Source organism: Anolis carolinensis, chromosome 1, assembly GCF_035594765.1.
Source record: "Anolis carolinensis isolate JA03-04 chromosome 1, rAnoCar3.1.pri, whole genome shotgun sequence".
In the NCBI taxonomy this organism is placed as follows: domain Eukaryota; kingdom Metazoa; phylum Chordata; class Lepidosauria; order Squamata; family Dactyloidae; genus Anolis; species Anolis carolinensis.
In genome coordinates this window covers 171,127,435-171,147,472 of record NC_085841.1, presented here as the reverse complement: position 1 = coordinate 171,147,472, position 20,038 = coordinate 171,127,435, and the positions used below count along the sequence as shown (strand labels likewise).

Below are 20,038 nucleotides of genomic sequence, written 5' to 3'. Positions count from 1 at the left end.
ATAGAGTACACAACCTTTATGATTAATTATACCTGGTGCAAATGTAATTTAAATGTATTGACCTGTCTGAAATAAAGTGCCAGACGTGAAAATCAGAGCAACAGGAAGGGACTGGATGAGATTGCTGAACCAGGCTGGAGACAAACATCTCAGAGAGGAAGCACGTTGTTGTTTGACCTTACTCAGCAACCAGACATAAAACTAATACAATTGCTGATGGATGCTGAAATACAAATGGTCAAATAATAATGACAAATGTTTCTTGCCTTCAAAATTAATGTAATGTTAATCAATAACCAAAATTTGTTACAATTCAAAAGTCTCCATTAAGGCAATTGGTCTCTGTTTTTCAGCATAACTGGATAAAAGACAGAAGTTTGTTCTTGGAAGTAATACTTAGCCATTTTGGTGACAACTTTCCCTTTTTGAAGTTTGCTTTATTTTATTTCATCACATTTTGTACCATTTCCCATTATGCTGTGCAGTTAGATGGTGACTAACACGCACACAGAAACACAAAAACTAAGCCATTAATAGATTGAGCCCAAAAAATTAATTTCCCCCTAGCCACACTGTGACCAGATGGGATTCAGAGAGTCAAAGTTCAGAAACCATCCAGCTGCTTCAGGGTTTCTGATAACAGATCATATTGTGGCAAGGACTTTCCAATCTTTGATTACCCATGCGTCTAAAATTGGAGTATGTGTATTTTCCTTCACTTCATGGGTGAATTTTTATCACTCCTTGGGTGCACATTATTCACTCTTGGGCAGAAGCTGACCATAACTTTTGAATGATTACTAGTGTTCCATCCAAATCACTGTTACATCACTCACTGGAGTCCTGGCCATAAAGTCCTATTCACCAAATGCTGGAGCTCTACAGGTTCCCGTCAGGAAGACTCCACAACTCAGCACCTGTGGAGCTAAACCCTGATTCATGTTTCTCAGGCTTTGCGACATTGTCACAGCAGAATCCGGGAACTAGCCTTTGCCCTTGTACTCTCTTCCCCCACTTGCTGGGGATTGCAATAGATCAAGCTTGCAGTTGTACAAAAATGATATCCCTAATAGTGCAGGCATGTCAAAACCCATCAGGGATGCTATACCTGACAATATTTTGACAAGATCTGTTGCAATGTGCAAAACAGGAGGTGGGTTGTGGGGCTGGATTTACACTGCCATTTGATCCAGTTTCTGAATCCAGATTATCTGCTTTGAAGTGGATTATATGAGTTTACACTGCCATAAGATCCAGTTCAAAGTAGATAAGCTGAATTCAGAAACTGGATCATATGGCAGTGTAGATAGGGCCTGGGAGTCTAAAATCCAGTCACCTTCCAGTGAAACTCTGGCTGGATCTACACCATCATATAACCTAGTTCAAAGCAGATAATCTGGATTCAGAAACTGGATCATATGGCAGTGTAGATGACAGAGTTGTGCAATCCGGGTAAACTGTGAACCATTTCGTGTCGCAGCTTTCAGTGGGGCCCTGATAAATTTTTGAGAGCCCCCTGAATACAGGAGGGAAAATATCGGTTTTCACTCTGGGGGTTCTGAAATATCTTTTGTCCATCAACCCATTATGGGAAGGGGGCTTCCCTGGGTCTCCTTCCCATCATTTTAGGCATTTAAGCTCTTTATTTCTACTCTAGAGGAGTGGTGCCGGCTGCAGGTAGGCACACATGCTTTAAGGAGGCTTCTTACCTGTTTCTACTCTAGAGGAGAAGCACTCAGCTGCAGACAGGCTCACCCTTTAGGAGGTTTTCTGTTCTTAAAGCTTTTTTCTATTCTAGAGGAGAGGTGCTTGGCTGTAGGAGAGGGAGACATGCATGCTTTCTCAGTCTCAACTGCAAGACGGCAATCTCCTTTCTGCTTGGGGTTTTGCTTCCTTAAAGCTGTTTCTACCTCTACTCTAGATGAGAGGTAGGCTTCTCTTTTTGTTTGCTGGGATTACTATTATTATTAATAATTATCTCTTAGAAGTGTTTTCTGAAGGAGAGGAAGGGAAGGAAAAAAAGGTAAAAGGTTGACTCTCTGTCTCTAAGCCCTGAAACTCAGGCACACACATGCCACCGATCATCCCTCAGGTCCCCAACTCCTAGTCAGTCCTACTAAATAAAAAGAATCAGGAAAATAAAGGAAAATCAAAAAGGTTCAACTGTGATGCCGAATAGGGGAGGAGGAGCCGAGATCGGCTCCCGCTTGCTTTTGTGTCGGGTGGGTTTTCTTACCAGGAGGGCCCTTACCGTTACGTGCGCCTGAAGTACTGAAGGTACCAAAGGAAATGGAGGAAATGAAACTGCACACAACCCTAGTAAATGAGGCCTGTGTGACTTCTTCCAAAGTGTGTGGACAATTCCTTACCCTTTCTCTGTTATGAGGGGGGTAACACCTTTCAATTCAGAATCTGAAGGCCTTTGTTTGACAGACACCCCACTCCTCAGCTTTCACAAACTCTTCCAAAATTGCCTACAATGCAGAAAATTGTGTTTGTAACATTATCACAATTCGGAAACTCCAGCTGTTTCAGACTTTCTGACATTATGGCAAGGACTTCTCTATCTGTCATTACCCAGTAATTCAATTTTACTAATAAATCGGAGGTTAAATCCAGAGTTTCATACTCTATATATATGTGTGTGTGTGTGTGTGTGTGTGTGCGCGCGTATGTGTGTGTGTGTATATATATACACACACACACACATACATACACACACATACACAATATATATATATATATATATATATATATATATATAGAGAGAGAGAGAGAGAGAGAGAGAGAGAGAGAGAGATTCATATAATCTTTACTCTATAAACAACCTTTGGAAATTTTCCCTTTACACTTTTTATGTACCGTGTACTATGCTTGATTCTTGTGTAGTTTTCTTTATTGCCATGCACTGTGTTTAATCACAAACATCATTGTCAACAGATTTCATTTTCTTAGGAACTTAACTCTTTTAGTGGTAATACTGCAACTCAATCAACAATTAGTGTAAATTATAAAAGTTGTAACAGTACCTTTAGGAACACCAGTAATTCTACTTCTGTAGTGGTTAAATCTAGAGGTTTTTAAACAGAGGCTGGATGGTTACTCATGGGTGCTTTGATCTTGCTTTCCTTCCTGGTTGAAGGGGGTTGGACTCAATTCTCTCTGGGGGTCTCTTCAAACTCCAGTAGACTCCCTGGGAGTTCAGTGGAGTCTTCTTTTCTGGAGGTTTTTGGACTGAGGTTGGCTGTCTGTCTGTTGGGAGGCTTTTGACTGCATGCTTGGCATTTCTTTAAGAGAGTAAGCCATTGAATCCATTATCAATAAAAGGTTGCAGGGGATTTTTGCTGTAAAGGCAACCCCTTCAAAGATATATTTGGTCATATTAGGCTTCCATAAAATAGGCATGGAGCTTTAGAAATTGACTTAATCCTTTGAAAACAGATGGCTGTATTTGTAGATATCATAAGCCAGTACTGTATTGTGCATTTACTTTGTATGTCAGAAAGAGAAAGAAGGAGAAAAGTTAGTGGATAAAAGTGGCAATAAGAAGCAGACTTATTATTCAGAAACAGATCCAAAATTTCAATATGAATCCACATATACATTTCTCTTGTAGTTTGGGGAGGCACCAGTACTCTTGGTAAGAGAAGCCTAAACAAAGTACTTGTAAAACTACAGCTCCCAGAATTCCATAGCATTAAATCATGGCAGTTAAAGTGGTGTCAAACTGTATTGATTCTACAGTGTGGATGTATCCTTGGTCTTTTATTTTCATATTTTTGTATTAAAACCTGCTTAGTCAATAGGACCAGTTGCTAAAAGATCAATGAATGTAATGATTATTATGTCTTTGGTGTCTATTTGCAATGGAAAGTGGAAACTTGTTAAAATCTTTCTAGGATCTTTCCCTTTAACCCCTCAAAGTATATAACATGGTACTGCTACCTACTGTTTTATTTCATTTGTCTGTTCTTTGAATGGTAACAAAAATAAGTATTGACTTAGGACAGACATTAACTGATGGAACAGTAGAATTTGGGCAATCAAATCCCCCCATCATGGCAGTGCCCATAAATTCCAGAAACATTTTGGGTAGCATAGAGAGATGGAAAAAGTTTCTATTTTAGTGGTGCTAATGTTGTATTTCAGGTGGGGTCCACAGTGACAACACTGAATAACGTAATGCTAATATTGAACAAATAAATGGAGATTGAAATAAAAATGGAAAAATACAGCTCTCTGAAACTCGGCTTGAATTAATTTGGAATTTGGGAATTGCTAAAGTCCTTTGGGAGGCAGGAATGGGAACATTTCCTATGCTAGTTTAAGAGCTAAGAAAAACAATCTGCTCTTCTTTGCTCCACTCTCCCATTTCTAAAAAATGCCTCATCCCAAAATCATACTCCCCTCTTCTCGTTCCTTTCTCTCCCCATTTTTTATTTCCTTCTCCATTCATGGGGAACAGTCTGACAGAGCATGCTAGGATCATGGGATATGCAGTTCCTTTGAGAGCTACTGTATTTGTCACATCTCCATAAATATTTCACTCCAAACCTAAAAGAATACATTGCTATTTTCATTTATTTAATATCAGTTATGTATGTATGCATTTATTCATCACTGTCCATTTTGACATCACTTTCCATATTCTGAAGAAGAACTGGCAACTTTGCTGTGTGATTTCAGCTCCCCTAAAATGCAGGGTTCAGAAGTCTGGAGTGCTAAGCAGTAGGGCTGTGCACTGATCCATTTTTCAAAAAGGACTCCATCTTTTTTGGCTGTTTCAGCCAGCCATAAGGGCCTGGGCACCACTGCCATTTTTTCAGCTGCAACAGACCATGTGGCTGCTGAAAATGGCTGTTTTCGGTTTCTTTTGGCTTCACGTTGAGCGCAAAGAAGCAGCTACATGGCCATACGGGTTTCCCTGTGAGCCCTGCTGCCTGCCTGAGCCAATCAGAAGAAGAAAGCTGCTCACATGCTATCTAGCTCCGTGTTCTATCTCAGTGCCCTGGGGGGGGGGGGGAGCTGTGACAGGGCATTTGGGGTTTGTGTGTTTGTTTAAACATTGGGGTGGTTTACTGAAGGGAGGCAATGGCATGACACACTTGAGTCTCCATGGGAGAATTGAATTCATCCCCAGGACTATTTGAAGAATATTAGGAGAAACAACCCTAGAAAAGGTGGTTTCTTAAGACTGATGCCCTAAAAATGATGAAAAGGGAAGCCTGAGAAATTCCCCCATTGCTGCCAATGCACCAGATCTTCCTGGAGCAAAAACTGATATTTTGGCTGCCGGATCAAAAAAATGGATTTTGCCCACCCGAATTTGGGAGGCTTCCAAAAAATGGATCGAAGGGACCACCAAAATCCAGACACCAAAAACGGCATGAAGTGTAACTGAATTGCACACCCCTATTAAGCCAAAGTGCGTTAAAGCACTGAGCTGGAGACCAAAAGGTCCCAGGTTCAAACCCCAGGAGCGGTGTGAGCGGCCGCTGTTAGCTCGAGCTCCTGCCAACCTAGCAGTTCGAAAACATGCCAATGTGGGTAGATCAATAGGTACCGCTCCGTTGGGAAGGTACTGGTGCTCCATGCAGTCATGCCGGCCACATGACTTTGGAGGTGTCTTTGGCTTAGAAATGGAGATGAGCACCAACCCCAGAGTCAGACATGACTGGACTTAACGTCAGGGGAAAACCTTTACCTTTACCTACTAAGCAAGCAGAAGGTCAAAAGAAGCACAGATGGGTTTAAAGGCAAGGCAAAGGTCGTTTATTCTTCCTGGCCAGAAAGGATATCAGCAGAGCTAGTGCTTAAGGTACTGACTTGCCCCAACTATTAATGTATGGGTTATGTACAGAACAATTGAAAATTGCCACGTTGGTTTCCCACTGGCCCTGGAGAGTGCTGGCTAGGATCCACAGCCTCATTGGAAGAGGTGTGAGTCTGCTTCTGCCTCTGAGCCAACCAGAGGTGAGGCGGGAAATTTAATAAGTTGTCATTGCTTAGTTAAAAGTTTTCTGGCTGTTGCTGGTTCCACCTCTCATGGGGCGTGTGAAGGAAAGAATGTGAGGAAATGTGAGGATACTAATGATTGTAGTTTTCCCAGCCTGGGTGAGGACAGTGCGTTGTGATGGTGAAACAATGGATGTTAAACATCTGAATTGTTCCCAGGAAGAAGACAAAAGAGGAAACTGGGCATCTTCTATGACAGCGGTTCTCAACATGTGGGTCCCCAGATGTTTTGGCCTTCAACTCTCAGAAATCCCAACAGCTGGTAAACTGGTTAGGATTTCTGGGAGTTGTAGGCCAAAACATCTGGGGACCCACAGGTTGAAAACCACTGTTCTGTGACCTCCGGTTTACAACTACTGTATGTTAGGTGTGTAGAGGCATTTTTAGGAGATTATGATGATATGGGCATTGTTCCCTGAAGTCCAAGGTGCAGTGAAGCAATGAAATTAATGGAAGGTTTACAATTAGAAATGACTATGTGGCTGGCTATATTTTTCAATTACAATTCATATATTTTATATGATTCATATTGTTGGGAGTCCGATTTCTCAATAACAGCATCATTCTACAGAACCTTGGAAATTGATGTTTTTTTAAAACAGAAATTTTTGAAATCAGGTGAAGGTAGGGGGTTATTAATTTTGGACACAGATCCCATCTGATCTTGGAAGCTGTTACTACTTGGATGGGAAACTGCCAGGTGTTTTTGGCTATATTTCAGTGGAAGGACCTGGCAAAACCTGGCATCTGAATAATTTATTGTGTGCTCCCTATGAAAATCATGGGATACCATAAATCGACAGGAGACTTGAAAGTGCACAAATAGTTTAGAAAAGATGCTTTAGGAGGGGTAATATTTCCACTAGTCTATATGGGCTGTGGCCATGCTGGCAGGGGATCGAAAAAGTAATATTTCCACATTTGTTCAGTACAGTATATGCAATAACATTGTTCCCTTGTTATTCCATGAAAGTGAAGCAGTTTGTTGCATTACGATGAGATTGCTCCATTTCCGACTCGCCTGCACCTGGATAAAATGCTTTTTTTGAGAAGACTGGCAGATGAATGTTGCTGTCAAATTGCACAGGTGTAAAAGACAGAAGCCAGTTTGAAGCCAGTTTCCAATCCCACAGAATAAAGACTTGCATTGAGTAAACAGAGACCCATTGACATCTCACCAAGGCCCAACTCCCCAAATGGATTAAGTCTCAAAATCCAAAAATAGCTTCCACAGATGCATGAGGCAAGTCCCGGCCTCTAGTGAGTCATACATTGCGTTCCACGGGGAAGAAAGAACCGCTGTAATGCAAACTCCAGCCTTGAGCTCAGTTCCTTTCCATAGGTGGCTCCCATCACTCTCTGTATTAAAAAAAAGAAATTCTGCAGGTCCACGCCAAAATGCCTGCTGAATAATTTGGCCTAGAGCAGGAAGCGAGATCTTTGACCTTCTCCAGTGTCCTTGTTGTAGATGCATGCCTGTAATTCCCAGTAATTTAACAGGAGCTTTAGTTTGAAAAACAGAAAAGATTTGGGCTTTATTACTTTCATTCATCATCATTAACTCATGCCATGTGGCGCAGAGGAAGGAATGACATATTTCTGCAATTAGATTCAGTATTTTGCATGAAAAAATGAGCTGTTACAGCAAACACAGCTTTTTGAAACAAGAAGTAAGTCAAACGGGAAGCAAAGGCTATAGTACAAGGATGGAAATAAAGACTTTTTAAGCCTGTGTTTTAGAATGGAATATTTCTTTTAAAAGAAAAGTGGTAATATACAAACCTTATAGGTTATAACTACTGTGCATTTGGTTTCCACTGCGAGGGTTAAAAAGGCCCATCACATCTGGTTTTTAAAGGCATTTTCACAGAGTGCTCTTAAAGCCATCTTGCTTCAGCTGCTTGTAGATTAATATAAAACCTATATGGCTGAGGAATGTTCATCCACATTACAAATGTCTTCCTTATCTTCCAAATTAATATAATGTTAGATAAGCTTAGGGAGTATTTTATTCTCCTGTATGAAAATGTCCAATTTGTTGCTAGCCCTGATATCCCAGTAGTTACAATTTCTTCTTGTACCTCTTGTGTATAGTTAATAAGGAACAGAAGAACACAAAGAGAGATGAGGAAGCACAGACAGAAATAGAAAATAAGAGAGATGGGGACACCGAGAGGGTCACGGGAAGAGAATATTACAAAGGGGTAATGCTGAAATTGAAAGCATAAAACAAAAACAGGCCCAGGTACTCTGCCCTGCATCATTGCCAGGTTTTGACAGTTTTTTCCTACCACCAGATGCATTGATTTCTGGATTTCCCAATGTGTCAATGGCACCTCAAAAGAATAAAGTTCACTCCTGTTCTGGAGCTGTTTTTTTGTGCTAGGCAGGCAGATGGAGATCTAGCTATGGAGTTTCCTTGTGGAGAGAAAAATCGGGGTATAAATAAACATCATCATCATCATTGATCTCTAAAACTGGGAAATGGCCAGGGAAATGGACACTATTACTCCCAAATATCCCACAGAATGGAACCAAGCTGGCAGGGAGCTGCTGTGATGACACAGGTAGGGTAGCATTGGCATACTAATGGCAGAAAATTAAAAGAGTGTGCTCAACCAAACATGGGCCAGAGCACCTTGGAAAACCATGGTGTTGGGAGTGTGGCATCAAAGAAATTATAATCCGCTGTCTCTGTTGCATCTTCAAAGTGTCACCCAACTGAGTTGTCTCAAGTCACAGGGCCTTTTACACCCTGCCTCACAAAAAGTAAACACAGACAATTTTACAGCTTGCTGTGAAGAATTTGCAAGACACTTTGCAGATAAAATAATTTGGTTGCTGTATTTCCTATAGGTTCAGTGGATGTAACTTTGGCTCTTTCTTGTCCTCCATTACTGCATTCATCTCAATTTGTTCAACCTGAGAATGTGGAAAGGAGAGGCGAGAGCTACCCAGGGCCGGCCCTAGGTAATTTTCAAGTGTAAGTAAGCAGTGTTTTTGGCGCCCCCCCCCCCCAAACCAATCATTGAAAAATAAAAGGTAGAAGGTTGAGGTGAATAGAATATATACGTGTGATTGATATATATATATATATATATCACGTATATATTCTATTCACCTCAACCTTCTACATATGCAGGGACCATATGAGATATATATATATATATATATATATATATATATATATATATATATCATATGGTCCCTGCATATGTGTGTGTGTGTGTCTTATCTTATATATACGTACACATACACACAATGAGAAGAATATGTGACAAGATAAGTAGGTAAGTAGGGAGCCAGGGCAGAGGAACCTTCCCGGGAGTAAGGCCTAATAATAATAGTAATAAATCATCGCAACAAAGGATTCCCCCAGGCAGGAAGCAGCCAAGCTTTGAAGCTGAAAGGCTATTCAGTGCTAATCAGGGTGGGCAATTGAATCATTCACACCTGCCTCCAACAGATAAGAGTCCCCCCTCCCCCCGGACCTTCCACAGACATATAAACCCCAATTGACGAGTTTCCAACCTCTGAAGATGCCTGCCATAGATACAGGTGAAACGACAGGAGAGAATGCTTCTGGAACATGGCCACACAGCCCAGAAAGCTCACAGCAACCCACTTGTCTTTACCATATTACACTAATGTAATGTGCACATCAGTTTTGTCATAGTCATTTAGGCAAAAAAGGTGTGGCTGAGATTGATGTAAATATGGTAGTTTTAGCCTTCTTACTCAGATAGAAGCTTGAATAGGGCTACAGTAACTAGACTTTGGCATTTTGGAGAATATGCTCAGCATGATAACTATGGTCCTTGCCTTCTGCTGAGCATGAGAATGATGAGTAGACCTTCTTCTCAACCTCTGACAAGTCTGATGGCAAGGCTGGGGTGACTTACTTGAAGTGGGGACAAAGTTAGTAGATGTGGGTGAAACATCAGTATTTTGAAAACTCTAAGATCAGGACAGTAAATAAAGAACACCACTCAGAAAACAGAGGAATTCCAGACAGGAAACAATCAAGGCCAGCCAACACCTCCCAACAAAGGATTCCCCCAGGCAGAAAGCAGCCAGGCTTTGAAGCTGCAAGGCTATTTAATGCTAATCAAGGTGGCAACATTCACACCTGCCTCAGACAAGAGTTCTTTTTCCCACCCTGAACCTTCCACTGATATATAAACCCCACTTGCCTAGTTTCCAAGAGACCTCGCCGGAAGCGGCGGCACTCGCGCTCGCCAGCCGCTTCACCCGATTGGAGGCAGCCTGCCTGCCCGCCTGCTTGCGCGGCCCTTCTCCCCTGGCTCAGTTAAAGGGGTAAGCGCAAAGCACATAGTTAATGGGGCAAGCGCAAAGAGGGTGGTGGAGCCAGGGAGGGAGGCGGGCGCTGCACCCTTCCAGGCTCCATTGGCTCTTCCCGCCAAGGCACCCCCTCAGACACAAGTTGGCGCTCCTTAGAGGATTGCGCCTTCAGTAGCCGCGTAGTTTGCGTATAGCTGGTGCCTCCTCTGGAGCTACCACATGTGTACTGGACTCTTATCCTTCCTGGCTCTTAACAGCAGCCAGATGGAGTCCAGTTGAATGGGTAAAGGAAGTGGTGAATGCCTTGCTGCACTAAGGAATGTTTTAATCCTGCCTAGAAAGGACTGTGATGAGGCTGCTACTGGGAGTAAAAATCCATAAAATAGAGGTAAAAACCTTTATGAATCTCATGCTACTAGAGAATTACAGGCCAGTCTCCAATATCATTAGATCAACATTCTAGAACATGTGGTGACCTCTCAGCCCAGTAGTTCCTAAATGAAATGGATAATCACATGATCTCATCACTTTGAGATTGGAAAGCATGGTTGACCATCCTTTTAGCATAGAGAATCACCCCTCTTATATCATCAGCAGTCCTGTTTTGCGTTTTGCCTCCCCATCATACTCACACATATGATGCAAGAGCTGATAATACATTCATCTTACATTCATCACAAGGTCAGTATTACTTTTTTTAAAAACCCAGGAAAAACAACAATATCCAAAAGCCAAGAGTGCCATTGCCCTGCCCAAAGCCCCTTACATTAGAGGAGACTGACACCAGTTTTAAACCACTTCTTTTCATGGGATAAAATTGTTCTGCTCCAAACCCCATATGATACAAGAGACAGTGACCCAGGTTAAAACTCTTCCTTTCCATGGGATAAAATGGTCTGTTCCAAACTCCATATTATGCAATGAATGATCTATGCCAGAAACGAGACAGGAGGAGCATGCCTTTTTTTGTTCTGCTTTAGGTTGCTTTCAATATCCTTCTCAATCAGAATGCTGATTGAGGTCAGTTACAGAAAACATATAACTTTGTTAAAACAGCTTCACTGGCTAATGATTTATTTCCAGATGCTAGTTATTACCTATAAAGCACCAAATAGCTTAGGGCCAGCCTATCTGAGAGACTGCATCTCCATATATGTCTGCCAGGTTCTTTGGATCCTCTGGGGAGGGCTTTCCCTTGGCACCATTGCCATCCCAGTGGCTTCTCCCAGCTTGTGGAATTCCCTTCCATAGAAAGGTTGGCTGTCCTCTCTGATTTCTTTTTGCCTGCAGGTTATGATCTTTTTGGGGCCCCTGGTGGCACAGTGTGTTAAAGCACTGAGCTGCTGAACTTGCGGACCAAAAGGTGCCAGGTTCAAACCCCGGGAGCGGAATGAGCGCCCGCTGTTAACCCTAGCTCCTGCCAACCTAGCAGTTCGAAAACATGCAAATGTGAGTAGATCAATAGGTACCGCTCTGGTGGGAAGGTAACGGCGCTCCATGCAGTCATGCTGGCCACATGACCTTTGAGGTGTCTATGGTCAACGCTGGCTCTTCGGCTTAGAAATGGAGATGAGCATCAATCCCCAGAGTCTGTCACGACTGGACTTAACGTCAGGGGAAAACCTTTACCTTTACCTATGATCTTTTTATTCAAATGTGGGGATGCTGCATTGCAGGGAGTCATTTTTATGGGATTTGTGTTGTATTTCAATTATATTGTTATGCTTTTAAATGATTTTACACTTCAATCCATTTAATGGCATTTCAATATAAAAAATTGCTTAAATACATTTTAGCTATTTTCCTTCTTAATTGTTTTGTAATTGTGAGTTCCATGTCAAGAAAAGGGTGGAACCTAAAATCCATCCAACCACTTATTCATCTGTCAGTCATATACAGAACAGTCCAACCCCCAGAATCCAATCCATAGGTTTGCTGCGGTTTACAACAGATATTTTTATCAGCTTAAATCACATCCATCTATGTAACTCAGTGTACATAATAGGAGCTCTGTTAGAAATATAGAGTTTTCAGGAAACACACAAAGTTCTCCTTCCTTTATTGAAGGGGGCATCTCTGCATGCAGACTTAGCATTTTCCATGATATCAAAGGCAGACATTGTCTGTCTTTTGGAATGGACAAACTATCAACTGCCCCCCATTGAACTTTCATTGCTTCTCTGTGTAGGTCTTTCATCACAAAGATGATCTTATGCATAGCCTGGCTATATGAAGGAGATTGCAAACACAACAACTTCACAGTACTGGGTGGAAGCATGCATGAAAAAGCCCACCAGCAGAATGAGAAAAGCATTTTTCCACAGTCCTTGTAACCCCTAAATGTACTTGAGATTCACCCTCTGAAATAGATGTTGGAAGGGTGCCAAAGTTTGAAAGATGTGCCATTTTGCCATTCCACTGTTGGAAGCCTTCAGGGTCATCATATAAAAGCAATCTTCTCCTCTGTTTTTCCCCCGGACACCCTTTGTTCCATTTGTCCAGCCTAACATGACACTGTAAAGAAAAGGATTGAGCCTTTATTTATTTTTCTTTCATAGAGACTGTATGATTTTGTTTCTTGCGGTACAGTGCGTTCCAAAATGAACCTGAGTGGGGTTTTCCTAAATGAATTTTCTGTAGAAGGAGCCCAATATCGGTCATTTGTTTTTCCTTTTATATATATCTTAGCTCTGCTTATGTTACCATGATTTTGGCTCTTGGTAAGATTTCCATTTCTCTTCTTGGGATGTTTCTCTCCCCCGCCCCACCTTTTCCTTCCTGGTTGTTCAATTACATGTGCTCATTCATCCCTCATTAGTTCCTGTTCATTGGAGGGTACTTTGGAGAGCTCTTTATATAGCATTCATAATATCCTTACCCACAATCTGGATTCTTACAGACAATAAAGAGTTCCATCCTTCGGTAGTTCTCTGCATTCATTCCTTCCTTCCTTCTCTTTTGGACAAATCGCTCACAAAGTCCATAAGTGGAACCATTATGAATTTGCCTCATACTTTAAAAAAAATCCTTCCTTAAATGCAATTGTACAAAAGGATGTGTCAAAATGCAGATTCATATACACTCTTCTAACAGAAACCTGGCCATTTCATCAAAGTTGCCCAATTATTTCTCTTTGTTTTGTCTTTGTAATTGTGGCCATCCTTTAACTGGGATTTCCCAGCTCATTACTCTTCCATATAAAATGACACTTTTATCTTATAGAAGTGTGAGTGTGTGCGCGCGTATGTTTTCACTGTAAACAATTTCAGTAACTAATGCCAAGAAATGGCACATTGGGGATGGTTCATACACACCTGAGTGCATAGATATTCCTTCACAGCCTTAAGCCCATGAGCCTGCCGTCCACTAGGCATAAAAACTTTAATGAGAACTGGAGCTTTTGTGCATACATGCTCATGTGCGTAGACACTGCTAATGCAAACCTATATACCGTGAAGAGAGGGTGGGCCAATCACACAAGCGGGAGAGCTGCTTGCTGAGGAATTTACACATGCAGGCTGCCTCCTTTATTAAAGGTTATGTGAGCAAAGGAAGAAGATAACCTACTTGGGGCATGGGCAAATCTGTCCCAAATGGCTTGTGTATATGATAAAACAGAACTTCAGGAGACATGTTTGGCAAAACAATCCCTGTAGCAAAAAAAAAATAAAATAAAAATCCTTGTAGCAAAACACTCCCTGAAGACCCAGCTCAGTAGGGTTAGTTTAATATTCCACTTTCTGGGTGGAATAAACACAATTAAAATGTCTGTCCTACTGAAAATAGATTTTCATTTTTTAAGCTGTCCATATTTTATTTCAGATAAATTGCTGAATGGTTGGCTCTAGATGTTTAACAAACATAAATATATCCTTAAGTGATATATATATATATATATATATATATATACACACACACACACACACACACACACACACACACACACACACACATATATACACACACATATACATATGATCGACTTTAAACTCAAATCTATGCAGATAGACACCTTGACTACCTTTTTCTTACAATGCTGTTAAATATATTCAGAGAACAGAGAGCCAAAATATGAAAATGATTCAGAAATCAAAGATATTGAAGAAATCTTCTGTAAAATCCCTCTGCATACCAACCAACGCATATGAAGACAGAGGATATCAAAACCTTCAGAAAGTGTTATTAATAATCACTGCTGTTTACACGGGACAACTACACCAGCAAGGCTTCACCTTCACTCTCTCCACTTGCTCCAGCTCTTACAAATCCATTATGGACAAGCTGAAAATGTTTATTTATTAAGAAAGCACACAATATATTGCTGTGTAGACTTTTTGAACAACAACACTCTTTCTCAGCAGTTCTGCAGTTTTATTTCAATATGTCTAGACAAGGGATTTCTGCCTTCTTGTTACTTCTTAGGAACTTGAAAGATCTTGAAAATCTGAGTCCAGGTATAAAGACTGGGTTTTTTTTAAGGAATATTGATATTTCAATAGCATTACTTTTGTAAATAGAAAGAATTATCAATAAAAATGAGGAAAGACTCAGCAAATGGACATTTGGCTAGAATTTTGTTTTTCAATGTGTGCAGACATAAAATGTAGACAGAGTTCTGCTGCTTTGTATTATACATGCAACTACAGTGGCTTCTTACAAGGGGTAATATAATAGTATCTTTATACCCACAAGTCCAGTACATACCCACATCTAGGTGTCTTCTCTAGAAATTTTCTAGATCTTCCAGGGAATTCTATGCTTCTGTCAGAAGTTATTACAGAGTTGCATTGATCTAGCAAATTTCTGTAGAAGTCATTTATTTCAGCAAGGTTCACTACTATCCACAGTTTCCAGTTTCCATAATAAATTTGAGAATGTATCTCCCATGGATTCAGGGGTCGTAGTAGATTGGTTGTTGCATGGTGACACAAGACGGCTTTGTCACACCTGATGCCCAGAATGAACCATTGTAAGCTCAGCTTTCCTCAAGAAGATATTTAAACAGTCTGGCTAACATTTATGAGTGGAACTTTAAATACAAAAACAGTTATTCTTTGCCCATTAAACATATCTGTTTTTGGATATTTCTTGAAATGTATGAGAATGGTCTATAAGAATAAGATACTTTTCTTCTAACTGCATATGAGATTAATAATAATAATAATAATAATAATAATAATAATAATAATAATGTGCAAGGAAGCTGACAAAACTATTGATCATATCCTCAACTGCTGTAAGAAAATCGCACAGACAGACTACAGAGGCACAACTATGTGGCCCAAATGATTAATTGGAATTTGTGTCACAATTACCACGTACTAAGAGTAAAGAACTGCAGGATCACAAACCTGCAAAGATAGTGGAAAATGAACATGCAAAAATACTGTGGGACTTTTGAATCCAGACTGACAAGGTTTTGGAACACAACACACCAGACCTCGCGGTTGTGGAAAAGAAAAAAGTTTGGATTATTGATGTCGCTATACGAAGTGACAGTCGGATTGATGAAAAACAACAGTAAAAACTCAGCCGTTATCAGGACCTCAAGATCGAACTGCAAAGGCATAAACCAGTACAGGTGGTCCCGGTGGTAATCGGCACACTGGGTGCCGTGCCAAAAGATCTCAGCCGGCATTTGGAAACAATAAACATTGACAAAATTACGATCTGTCAACTGCAAAAGGCCACCTTACTGGGATCTGCACTCATCATCTGAAAATACATCACACAGTCCTAAACATTTGGGAAGTATTTGACTTGTGATTTTGTGATATGAAATCCAGCATATATATCTCATTTTCTGTGTCATACTATGTCTTTGTGTCATTAATAATAATACTTTATGTATATTCCACCCTATCTCCTCGAGGGGTCTCAGGGCAGGCTCCAGCAAACACAGACACAAGTGGTGCTCATGTCTTGCTCTGGGAGTTGGTGCTCATCTCCATTTCTAAGTTGAAGAGCTTGCGTTGTCCGTAGACACTTTCTAGGTCATGTGGCCGGCATGACTGCATGGAGTGCCATTGCACCTTCCTGCTGAGGCAGTACCTATTGATCTATTCACATTTGCACGTTTTTGAACTGCTAGGTTGGCAGAAGCTGGGGCTAACAATGGGAGCTCACCGGTCCCATACATTTAAACCACCAACCTTCCAGTCAGCAAGTTCAACAGCTCAGCAATTTAACCCGTTGCACCACTGTGGCCTCAAGATGCCAACTCCCAGCACTTCACGTGACAGAACATTTGCCTTTGAGTTTATCCTTCCTCTGCTGCTGCTTTAGTTTCTTGGAAAATGCTTGAAGACTTAAATTTCTTTTCTTCTCCAAAGTCAGGAGTTCTTGGGAAAGGCATGCACATTGTACTACATTCATCATGAAATTGATTGTATAGATGAATATATTTTAATGTTTTAAACTTTTGTAATTACTAAATGTTTTATGTTGGTATTTATTTATAACCCAGCCTGGGTTCTTAAGATAATGCATTAATTATTTTTCATTTTGGCAGATTTCCATTTGATGGCAAGCATTTTTCCTTCATTGGTATCCACTTCTTACACAGTGTCATTGCTCTTGTTTCCTACCAATTATTAATGGGACCTTCTGCATGTCTCCCTTTGATCTGACAGATCTGAAGGTCTTCAGTCAACTGCCTACTACTAATGGAGTACACCATCACAAACACATGGCCCTTGGTGCTTGACAGCCTTCACATGACAGGGAACTAGTGACTTCCAGGGCTGTCTGTGATCTCAAGGATGCAGACATTCTTGCCATAGCTGATCATCTAGCATTAAGTATCAACAGTTGGTATGTACATTTTCTCTGAAGGCTCCTCTTACAAAGTGAAGAAGAAGAGAACTCTTGTTAACACAAGCAGCTCCAAACACAATTACTCTTTAATCATTGCTTTGTTCTATATTTCTTAATCACCAGTGATTCAAGGAAGAGACAGGAGTATTTTCCACAAGCTTGTGATGCTGGTTGCTCTCTCCACCCACTAGACAGCATCCCAAGGGGCACTCCCTGGAAATGTATTCTCCCAAACCATGCTAGGCAGCCCAGGAAGCAAGGCGCCAGCATCATCTCCCTGTGCTAACTTTTCTCATGTGCCAGACTGGTTTATTATAACAAATAACTATTTAACAAACAAGAACATCTGTCTCTCAAATAAGACACAAAACTGAAGCAACAGAAATAACACCAGGCAATATAAATATTCATTTGTTTTGAAAGCAGAGACTAATTAAAACACAAAGTAACTAAAACATTGGTCTTCACCAATGTTAATGAAGTTGTAAAGTGAACTTCAGATTCCAAAGCCTAACACAGGTAGGAAAGAAGGCCCACCTCTGGATTCAAACCAAAGTGTCCCTATCATTGCCAGAACATGCAAGAAGCTCTCTTTTCTCAGGAGGCAAGCAACTCTAGGTAAGAGGAGGTAATTCTTCAATGTATTGGTCCAAAACCATGGATAGGTGACTATGGTGACCACAAGGATTGTCAAGATTTGCTATGATGCATGGGGTGGCAGCCTGGAAACATCTGGAAGGCCAAATATACTTGAATTCATCCCCAAATATTCTTCTGAGCCCAGAAGAAATGGAAAGTCAATGTAGCCCTCTCAGCAAATGAATCATATGATCTTAGTGTCTATCCTCTGTTAATAATCAATCTGCACTATTCTGCATGTAGCATCCCATTACCTATTACTGTCTTGAGTAGGAGAAAAAATGAAAGCAATTAAACAATTCAGTACACCAAGAATACTTCCCATAAAATCTAAGTTCTCTACCTCAACTCTTCTTTTTTCTAAATGAACCACCTGCTTCTCTAAGTGGCTAGAGGTGAGAGCTTAATCCAGCCCTGTTTCCCCGAAAATAAGACATCCCCAGAAAATAAGACCTAGTAGATGTTTTGCTGAATTGCTAAATATAAGGCCTCCCCCAAAAGTAAGACCTAGCAAAGTTTTTGTTTGGAAGCATGCAGGATCGGTAAATGTACATACCATAGATTGTTGTACATGGAAATAAATGTAGTAACAAGAAATAATAATAATAATAATAATAATAATAATAATAATAAGATGATGATGATGATGATGATGATAACTTTATTCTTGTATCCCATTTCCATCTCCCAGAAGGGACTCAGGGCAGCTGACACAGGGACAAGCCCAACAACATCATAAATGTAAATACGAACAGAAATTTAAAACAGTAATTTAAAAACAGTATAGCAATAAAATATAATATAGAAATTCTTGAAAGGATTCAGAGTTTGGTTATGTTGGTTTGTGAAGACAACTACCGTACATTAAATAATAAATTTCCATTTTTTAAAAATTCAACCATAAATGTGAATTCTTCTTCGTGGAAAACTAAGACATCCCCTGAAAATAAGACCTAGCACATCTTTGGGAGCAAAAATTAATATAAGACACTGTCTTATTTTCGGGGAAACAGGGTAGGAAAACAAAAAGAAGCACTGACCTCTGCTACTCTCTCTGCCATGACACTGCTTCTGGTCTTTTTTATTCCTGGGTTGACTCTTTGTTTGAATGCCCCAAATATGATGAAATACGAATGAACTATAGGAATTCTCTCCTTTTTTTTTTTTTTGCAATGTTCTCAATGGCAAGAGTGTTATAAAATTCCATACCTTTTGAACAATTCTGATGCATTCTTTTGCGAGACTGTTGCAAATTTTATTCTTGAGATTAGTAATTTTAATTATGTTTCTATTTTTTTATATCTGTGACTTCTTTTGTTATGCATGTCTGTGCTATGATTTTGTTAATGTATGACAATAAATGCTGTTGTTGTTAGTTCCTGGGTGGAAAAACGGTGGCAGCTAGGGGCAGCTTATCTTCTTTGTGGAATGACTTATCCATAGGCCACTTCAAAATCCATAGTTTTGTCCCCAAACTCTGCCCTTGACTCTTACATGAAGTAAAGGGAGAGAGGGATTTTAAAATAAACATTAAAGCAAAAGTATATATATATATATATATATATATATATATATATATATCCCCAAGGGGACTCAGAGCAGATTACAGGTACATAAATGGCAAACACGCAATGTTGTTATACAATTGACAAAGACAAACAGTACATAAACAGAGGCAAGGCTTCCCTTTTTTTTTCATCTTTGGCATCTGGAGTCTGTGCTCAGCTCGGCCACAGGGAAGTGCTGTTGTTTCATTTTTCCATGCCGAGGAGCCTGTCATCCACTGATGCCTTCTTTAATTGAATTGCCGGCATGTTTTTCAGGGCGCCTTTTACCTCCTTGCCATAGCGGTACATATTTATCTACTCACATTGTTTTCGAACTGCTAGGTTAGCAGAAACTGATCTGATGCCAGAGGCTCACCCTGACCCACAGCTTGAACTGCCAACCTTCCAGTCTGCAAGATCTTCTGTAGCTGGCGATTTAACCAGCTGTGCTAGCCGCGGCCCAGATATACACATACATATATATACATAGCCTTCCATCTATATCCCATTTCAATGTTTTTATTGGGAAAATGGGTGAGGGAGGAGTTGCCAGGAAGAAATTGATGTGAAAATCCTCAGATCTTCTTGCCATTGCTTCCTCGCATTTTTTCACCATTCTTTGGCTTGAACTATAAAATATGACCTTGTTAGCCATTCCCATCCCTTCCTTGACATCCCAGTTTCCAGAGTATGCCTTAGTTTTATTTTATTTTTTTAAA

The 20,038-nt window shown here is 40.4% G+C and overlaps 1 pseudogene; it reads right to left on the bottom strand.

Annotated features, from left to right (window-relative positions):
• Positions 1-16,548: 16,548 nt before the first annotated feature.
• Positions 16,549-19,618, bottom strand: LOC134293290 (GTP-binding protein Di-Ras2-like; annotated as a pseudogene).
• Between the last annotated feature and the right edge of the window lie 420 nt (positions 19,619-20,038).